We start from the raw sequence: 7,701 nt of genomic DNA on the forward strand, positions 1-7,701 counted from the left end.
CCCTGTCATAGATGAGCCAAGGCGCAGCGTGCATGTAATTCCACATCTTTTAATAAAGTGAAACTTTCACCAAAAAAAAACAGGTAAACAGAAACCGAACGTGACGCAACCGTGGCGCACACAAACACACACAGAAAATAAATAATTACCCACAGCATAGGTGGGAAAAAGGCTGCCTAAGTATGATTCCCAATCAGAGACAACGATAGACAGCTGCCTCTGATTGGGAACCACACGCGGCCAAAAACAAAGAAATAAAAAACATAGAATGCCCAGCCAAACCACACCCTGACCTAACCAAATAGAGAAATAAAACATCTCTCTAAGGTCAGGGCGTGACATCAGGTCTAGAGAGCGAAAGGCTGAGTATGGTCAGGTAAGCTCCTCCTTGATCTCCTCCTTCCAGCATCGTGTCCAGCTCAAAACCATATGGATCAAAGTCATAACAGGACTACCTATGCAGAAAGAGAATCAAAGGTCCCTTAAATCAATAACTCAAACAAGCCAAGGAGTGGTTTGATGCAAAACAGATACGAATCAAATCTAATCTAAATTTATTAGTCACATGCGCTGAATACAACAGGTATAGACAGTACAGTGAAATGCTTACTTACTAGCCCCTAACCAACAATGCAGTTTAAAAAAGTACGGATAAGAATAACAAAGTAACAAGAAATTAAAAAGCAGCAGTAAAATAACAATAGTGAGACTATATACAGGGGGGTACGGCACCGGCCAGTTGAAGTAATATGTACATGTAGGTAGAGTTATTAAAATGACTATGCGTAGATGATAACAACAGAAGGTAGCAGCTGTGTAAAGGGGGGGGGGGGGGGGGTAATGCAAAGAGTTTGGGTAGCCATTTGATCAGGTGTTCAGGAGTCTTACGGCTTGGGGGTAGAAGCTGTTTAGAAGCCTCTTGGACCTAGACTTGGCGCTCCGGTATGACTTGCCGTGCGGTAGCAGAGGGAACAGTCTATGACTAGGGTGGCTGGAGTCTTTGACAATTTTTAGGGCCTTCTCTGACACCGCCAGGTATGGAGGTTCTGGATGGCAAGAAGCTTGGCCCCAGTGATGTACTGGGCCGTTCGCATTACCCTCTGTAGTGCCTTGCGGTTGGAGGCCGAGCAGTTACCATACCAGGCAGTGTTGCAACCAGTCAGGATGCTCTGGTGCAGCTCTAGAACCTTTTGACGATCTGAGGACCCATGCCAAATCTTTTCAGTCTCCTGAGGAGGAATATGTTTTGTCGTGCCCTCTTCACGACTGTCTTTGTGTACTTGGACCATGTTAGTTTGTTAATGATCTGCTCCACTGCAGCCCCATTATTGAGAATGGGGTCGTGCTCGGTACTCTTTATCCTGCAGTTCGCAATTATCTCCGTTGTCTTGATCACGTTGAGGGAGAGGTTGTTGTCCTGGCACCACACGGCCAGGTCTCTGACCTCCTCCCTATAGGCTGTCTCCTCGTTGTCGGTGATCAGGTCTACCACTGTTGTGTCATCTGCAAACTTAATGATGTGCTGGAGTCATGATGCATGCATGGCCGTGCAGTCATGAGCGAACAGGGAGTACAAGAGGGGACTTAGCACGCACCCCTGAGGGGCCCCCGTGTTGAGGATCAGCGTGGCGGATGTGTTGTTACCTACCCTTACCATCTAGGGGCGGCCCGTCAGAAAGTCCAGGATCCAGCTGCAGTGGGAGGTGTTTAGTCCAAGGGTCCTTAGCTTATTGATGAGCTTTGAGGGCATTATGGTGTTGAACGCTGAGCTGTACTCAATGAATAGCATTCTCACATAGGTGTTACATAGGTGTGGAGTGCAATAGAGATTGCATCATCTAGGGATCTGTTGGGGTGGTATGCAAATTGGAGTGGGTCTAGGGTTTCTGGGATAATGGTGTTGATGTGAGCCATGACCAGCCTTTCAAAGCACTTCAATGCTACAGACGTGAGTGCTACGGATCGGTAGTCATTTAGGCAGGTTACCTTCGCTTCTTTGTGCACAGGCACTATGGTGGTCTGCTTGAAACATGTTAGTATTACAGACTCAGGCAGGGAGAGGTTGAAAATGTTAGTGAATACACTTGCCAGTTAGTCAGCGCATGCTCACAGTACACGTCCTAGTAATCTGTCTGTGAATGTTGACCTGTTTAAGGGTCTTACTCACATCGGCTGTGGAGAGCATGATCACACAGTCTTCCAGAACAGCTGGTGCTCTCATGCATGGGCAGCTCTCGACTATGCTTCCTTTTGTAGTCTGTAATGATTTGCAAGCCCTGCCACATCCGACAAGCATCAGAGCCGGTGTAGTATGATTCGATCTTAGTCCTGTATTGATGCTTTGCCTGTTTGATGGTTCGTCAGAGGGCATAGCGGGATTTCTTATAAGCTTCTGGGTTAGAGTCCCGCTCCTTGAAAGCGGAAGCTCTAGCTTTTAGCTCAGTGCGGATGTTGCCTGTAATCCATGGCTTCTGGTTGGGGTATGTACGTACGGTCACTGTGGGGACGACGTCATCGATGGACTTATTGATGAAGCCAATGACTGATGTAGTGTACTCCTCAATGCGATCAGAGGAGTCCCGGAACATATTCCAGTCTATGCTAGCAAAACAGTCCTGTAGCTTAGCATCTGCTTCATCTGACCACTTTTTTTATTGATCTAGTCACTGGTGCTTCCTGCTTTAATTTTTGCTTGTAAGCAGGAATCAGGAGGATTAAATTATGGTCAGATTTGCCAAATGGAGGGCGAGGGATATCTTTGTGTGCATCTCTGTGTGTGGAGTGAAGGTGGTCTCTGGTTGCACATTTAGCATGCTGATAGAAATTTGGTCAAATTAATTTAAGTTTTCCTGCATTAAAGTCCCCGGCTACTAGGAGCGCCGCCTCTGGGTGAGTGTTTTCTTGTTTGCTTATGGCGGAATATATCTCATTCAATGCTATCATAGTGCCAACCTCTGACTGTGGTGGTATGTAAACACCTACAAAGAATACAGATTAAAACTCTCTAGGTAGATAGTGTGGTCTACAGCTTATCATGAGATACTCTATCTCAGGCGAGTAATAGATTGAGACTTCCTTGGATATCGTGCACCAGCTGTTATTTACAAAAATACATAGCCCGCTGCCCCTTGTCTTACCAAACGCTGCTGTTCTATGCTGCCGGTACAGCGTATAACCAGCCAGCTGTGTGTTGATAGTGTCATCGTTCAGCCATGACTCTGTGAAGCATAAAATATTACAGTTTTGAATGTCCCATTGGTAGTTTAATCTTCCGCATAGGTCATCAATTTTATTCTCCAAAGATTTTACGTTTGCTAGCAGAATGGAAGGAATTGGGAGTTTATTCGATCGCCTACGAATTCTCAGAAGGCAGCCCGCCCTCTGTCCCCTTTTTCTCCATCTCCCTGTCACGCAAATCATGGGGATCTGGACCTGTTCCAGAGAACGCAGTATATCGTTCGTGTCGGCTCGTCAGAGTTGTGAAAGGAAAAAAATCTCAATCCTGATGTCCAGAAGTTTTTTTCAGTCAAAAGAGACGGTAGCGGCAATATTATGTGCAAAATAAGTAACAAAATAAGTATCAAAATAAGTTACAAACGATGCAAATAAACAAACAAAAAAACACAATCGGTTGGGGACACGTAAAACGTCTGCCTTCTTCTCCGGCGCCAATCACACACCAGGTCTAGTCTTAACTATGTTAGCTGTCAGTATTCAGTGCTCATGACTTGGCCCAAGTTGAGACATTCCTGCCACCTTGGCTATTCCTGCATCATCTAATGAGTTATTACACTGATCTGTGTTACACTGTGACTGTTAAATCCAATATTAACCTGGTGGAAAACACAGCCACACACATGCTTTTGACTTTGATTAATTGATTTTGGATATAATACTCCTAGTCCAACAAGAGGAAGCCAGGTGATATCACATATATGTATAAAACATCATTGTCTCCGGCATCAGGAGCCTGCTGGAAATAGGGTTTGATTGTATGCTTAAGCAGCAATGTTGCTGTTCCGTTGCGCTCCATAGACTTAATCATGTGCATTCCACACCTGTATACATTCAAGGGAACCTCTATGTCTAGTAGTCCAACGCCACAAACAACAGGTTACAGTAATATCAACCACTAATAGAGAACAAGAGTTTTCAATTAGTCAAAACATTTCCATTAAGCACAATTTGTCAAACCCCAATGGAGGAATCACATCTGTTCTGGTGGGTACACTCAAAAGCCAGGTGAGGTGAGAGATCAGCAATAGTGAGAAGTAACATTGTGGTCAGGGATCCAGCACACTGTCCCAGGAGGAACAGCTCAGTAATATCCAGTGAGTCAGACAGGCTCTGTGGAGGGGCAGCTCACATCACAGTACTCCTCCTAAGAACTCAAACCGCCTTATTAAATCATAGTGCCTATTTAGTCGCTACACTGAAGGAACAATTTAAAGCTCTCGGGACATAATGCAAAGGATTGACTATAGTGCTCATCGGCATACTGCAACTTGCAGCATCTCTTCATGCGTCTGATTTGATTCTGTGAAAGGCATTGATCCCTATCCTTGTAATGAAAAACGTGCTCTAACATTTAAAGACCAGAAAACAAAAAGTGCAGTTCTAGCACGCGAGTACACGTCAGGTTTAATTCTGATCTGTTTCAGATAAACAACTAGAGAGAAGCTCAGAACAGCCACATCTGGATTCTGTACAAATGTATTAACTATACAAACTGTACAGAATGCTAATGACAGCATTTTATACTGAACAAAAATATAAGCACAGTATGCAACAATTCCAAAGATATCCCTAATCTATGGATTTCACATGACTGGAAATACAGATATGCATCTGTTGGTTACAGAAACCTTTAAAAAATGGGCCTCACAATGGTGCACCTGTGTAATGATCATGCTGTTTAATCAGCTTCCTGATATGCCACACTTGTCAGGTGGATGGGTTATCTTGGCAAAAGAGAAATGCTCACTAACAGGGATGTAAACAAATTTGTGCACCACATTTTAGAGAAATGCATGTGAAAAATTTCTGGGATCATTTATTTCAGCTCATGAAATATGGGACCAACAATACGTGTTGCATTTATATTTTTGTTCAGTATATATGGAAGGAAAAAAAATACACGAAATGGACAAGAACTAGCTTGGCCTGTGGTTAATAGAATTCCTGATATCTTAATTATTTGTAGCTGTTGTACATGGTCACAGAAAGGAATAACAAATAAAGTAAACCAAACAAAACACTTAAATAACAAATGTACATGCTCCTCTTGTTCTTCTAATTTTCACAGTGGTGTGGATAATGGGGTAACAAGGGTGTAGGGGTGAGGAAGGAGTCCCTGTTCACGCAAGCTCTATGAAGCGTGCAAAGATGGCCTTGAGCACGGTGTCCTTGTAGGTGTCCGATGCGTAGAGTTCGTAGTTGCTTCCCTTGATGCCCAGGCGTGTGCCCTTGGTCCGTAATGATGCCTGTGGGGGGAGGGCAAGAAGATGCCTATTAAAATAGACAGATTGGGATCAGGCACCCCTCAGGTACACCTGCTAATTGGCCACACATATACAAACTCAACACACCTTCACACACCAACCCCGTCTGCCAGGAAACAGCCCAGGGGCATGAAACTTCAAGCCATCTTTGCAGGTGAAAAGGCCTCTATAGTTTCTAGTTTTGTCTGACAGTGATGCACGGTTGGTTGCGGCCCTGGCCCTTACCTTCTTGCCAGCTCATTGCCTGCAGCATCTTGTTCCCAATGTTGTCATTAGTCAGACCGTCTTTGGTGGGCTGCTCATAGTTCCTATGTGTCAGGTGGTTGAGAGAGATGGGAATTAATCAAATTATATTAATCAAATGTAATTCATTTGTTAGTTCTGTTAACTTGAATTGATCAAGGCTATAGTTGGACAATAACATATGTTAGGGGAATATGAGACCCCCTGCTTTTGAGATAGGGGGGAACAGGAGGCTGATAGAATTTCTTCTTCTTGGGCGCTGGTGGTTCAGGAACACCATTCTTATCACTTCTTTCAGCTGCTCTGTCTCTGTATTTCAGCAACACAGAGAATCACAGAATAATATCAACATGATACAACTCAGAGGTCTCATTGAATATCTCAACTTTCTAAAAGTCTCCCTGTGAATGGTAGAAATCTTCAAAGAGTAGAGCCTACCTCTATATATTTTCTCTCCAACTCCTCCAGCTTGGCTTCCAATAGTTTGGATCGTCTGTGAATGTCCAAGTTTTGCTAAAACGATTAACAGAATAAAAAGGTTAATTCCCCCCGGGAACTATGCAATTCACACATTTAAAAGGCACGACTAGTCTTGGCATGAAAGTGCAACAGAATGTATGTTCTCACCTTGTTTATGCTAAAGGACAATTGCACACCCTGAGCAGATGGCAGCGCTAAAAATAACCCAAAATATTTCCACCCAGACTCATAGAGATTAAAGTGTCATCCTGCTGCTTGCCATCCTGCAGGTCTGAAGCTGTTGGTGCCGCAGCAGGGCGTCTTCGCTAGGGAACTGCCTGAGACAGAGCAGATAGGCTGACAGACTGGAGGAAGTTGGCCTGTCTGACCGCTCATCACCTCCAACCACCTGATCTGGGTCTGCTGCCTCCTCTGGGTCACTGTCCCCACTGTAAAATGCCACCAGGCTACTCTGCAATACACACACAAACATGTTACTACTAAGTGAGAACCATGCTACAGTACACAAGCCACTGGAGAATCGAGGGCCGGGCATTACAATAGGGCTAGATACAGTGACAAGAAATCTCAAAACAAGATGGCCTCCAAGGAGCTAAAAACGCTCCTAATCCAAACTGCAAATATATTTGTTTGCATCCTAAAACGCTTCATTGTCATCTAAAGGTGTCCGCATGCTTCCCAGCCGAAACAGCTCAGAAGAGTTTGTAAATATATTATGATGACATTTTGTGACGTTTTTGGACTTCGGTTAGGAATTTTTTGGCTGTTCGGGCACTGTTTTCATGCACATTTTGTAATTGAGAAATACTGCACAAAACATCTTAGTTAGATGTAAGATTGCGTGACTAAGATCTCTGCAAAAACGTAAAAAATTATGAAAATTTTTGAAATATCTTAAATTAATTAGATCTATTTTAAGGAAGTGTATACTGGTTACGGTGTTTCAAAACAGATGAACAGTACTATTGCAACTTTTTTCTCATTTTTCAAGTGAAGGTCTTTTAAGGGAGTCATGCTGACACCTTAAGCCTCATCCTTACCTTGGCTGGGGTCTCAAACCCTCCACCATGGGTTTGAGACCGCAAGGTGGGTCTCAAACCCTCAACCAGGCTTGAGGAGCAAAACACACAACAGCTAATTGACATCACTGACACACTCATCATCGTATCAAACAGGTCATCATCCTTCACTGATCCAGGAACTGCTGCACTTTGACATAAGGGTTATAATCAATCATAAGTCACTTTTTCTCAAAGAAAGTGGAGAAGCCTGTATTGGCAGCTGCAGCCTCTCTCCTGTCCTCATCCCTGTCCTGCCCCAGGCCCTGGAAGCTGCTCTTGAAGCTCTCCTCCTGCTTGTTCAGTCTATTGGCCCAGCGCTCAATGTCTTTAGCTATCTGAGATGGTAGAGAACACTTATTATTACTGTAGCTCACTATAGGCACTAGTGCTTCAGTATGGGACTTCCCTCTGTCTGT

General features: G+C 44.0%; 1 long non-coding RNA gene across 1 annotated transcript; it reads right to left on the reverse strand.

Moving 5' to 3' along the window:
• Positions 1-4,222: 4,222 nt before the first annotated feature.
• LOC118965385 (uncharacterized) lies at positions 4,223-7,134 on the reverse strand. Its single transcript, XR_005052712.2, has 3 exons — positions 6,183-7,134; positions 5,727-6,053; positions 4,223-5,483 (listed from the first exon to the last, which is right to left on the reverse strand). It is a non-coding gene; the product is annotated as an uncharacterized LOC118965385 (long non-coding RNA).
• Between the last annotated feature and the right edge of the window lie 567 nt (positions 7,135-7,701).

The sequence above is a fragment of the Oncorhynchus mykiss genome, chromosome 7 (genome assembly GCF_057628025.1).
Source record: "Oncorhynchus mykiss isolate SJ-2025 chromosome 7, ASM5762802v1, whole genome shotgun sequence".
NCBI classification, from domain to species: Eukaryota; Metazoa; Chordata; class Actinopteri; order Salmoniformes; family Salmonidae; genus Oncorhynchus; species Oncorhynchus mykiss.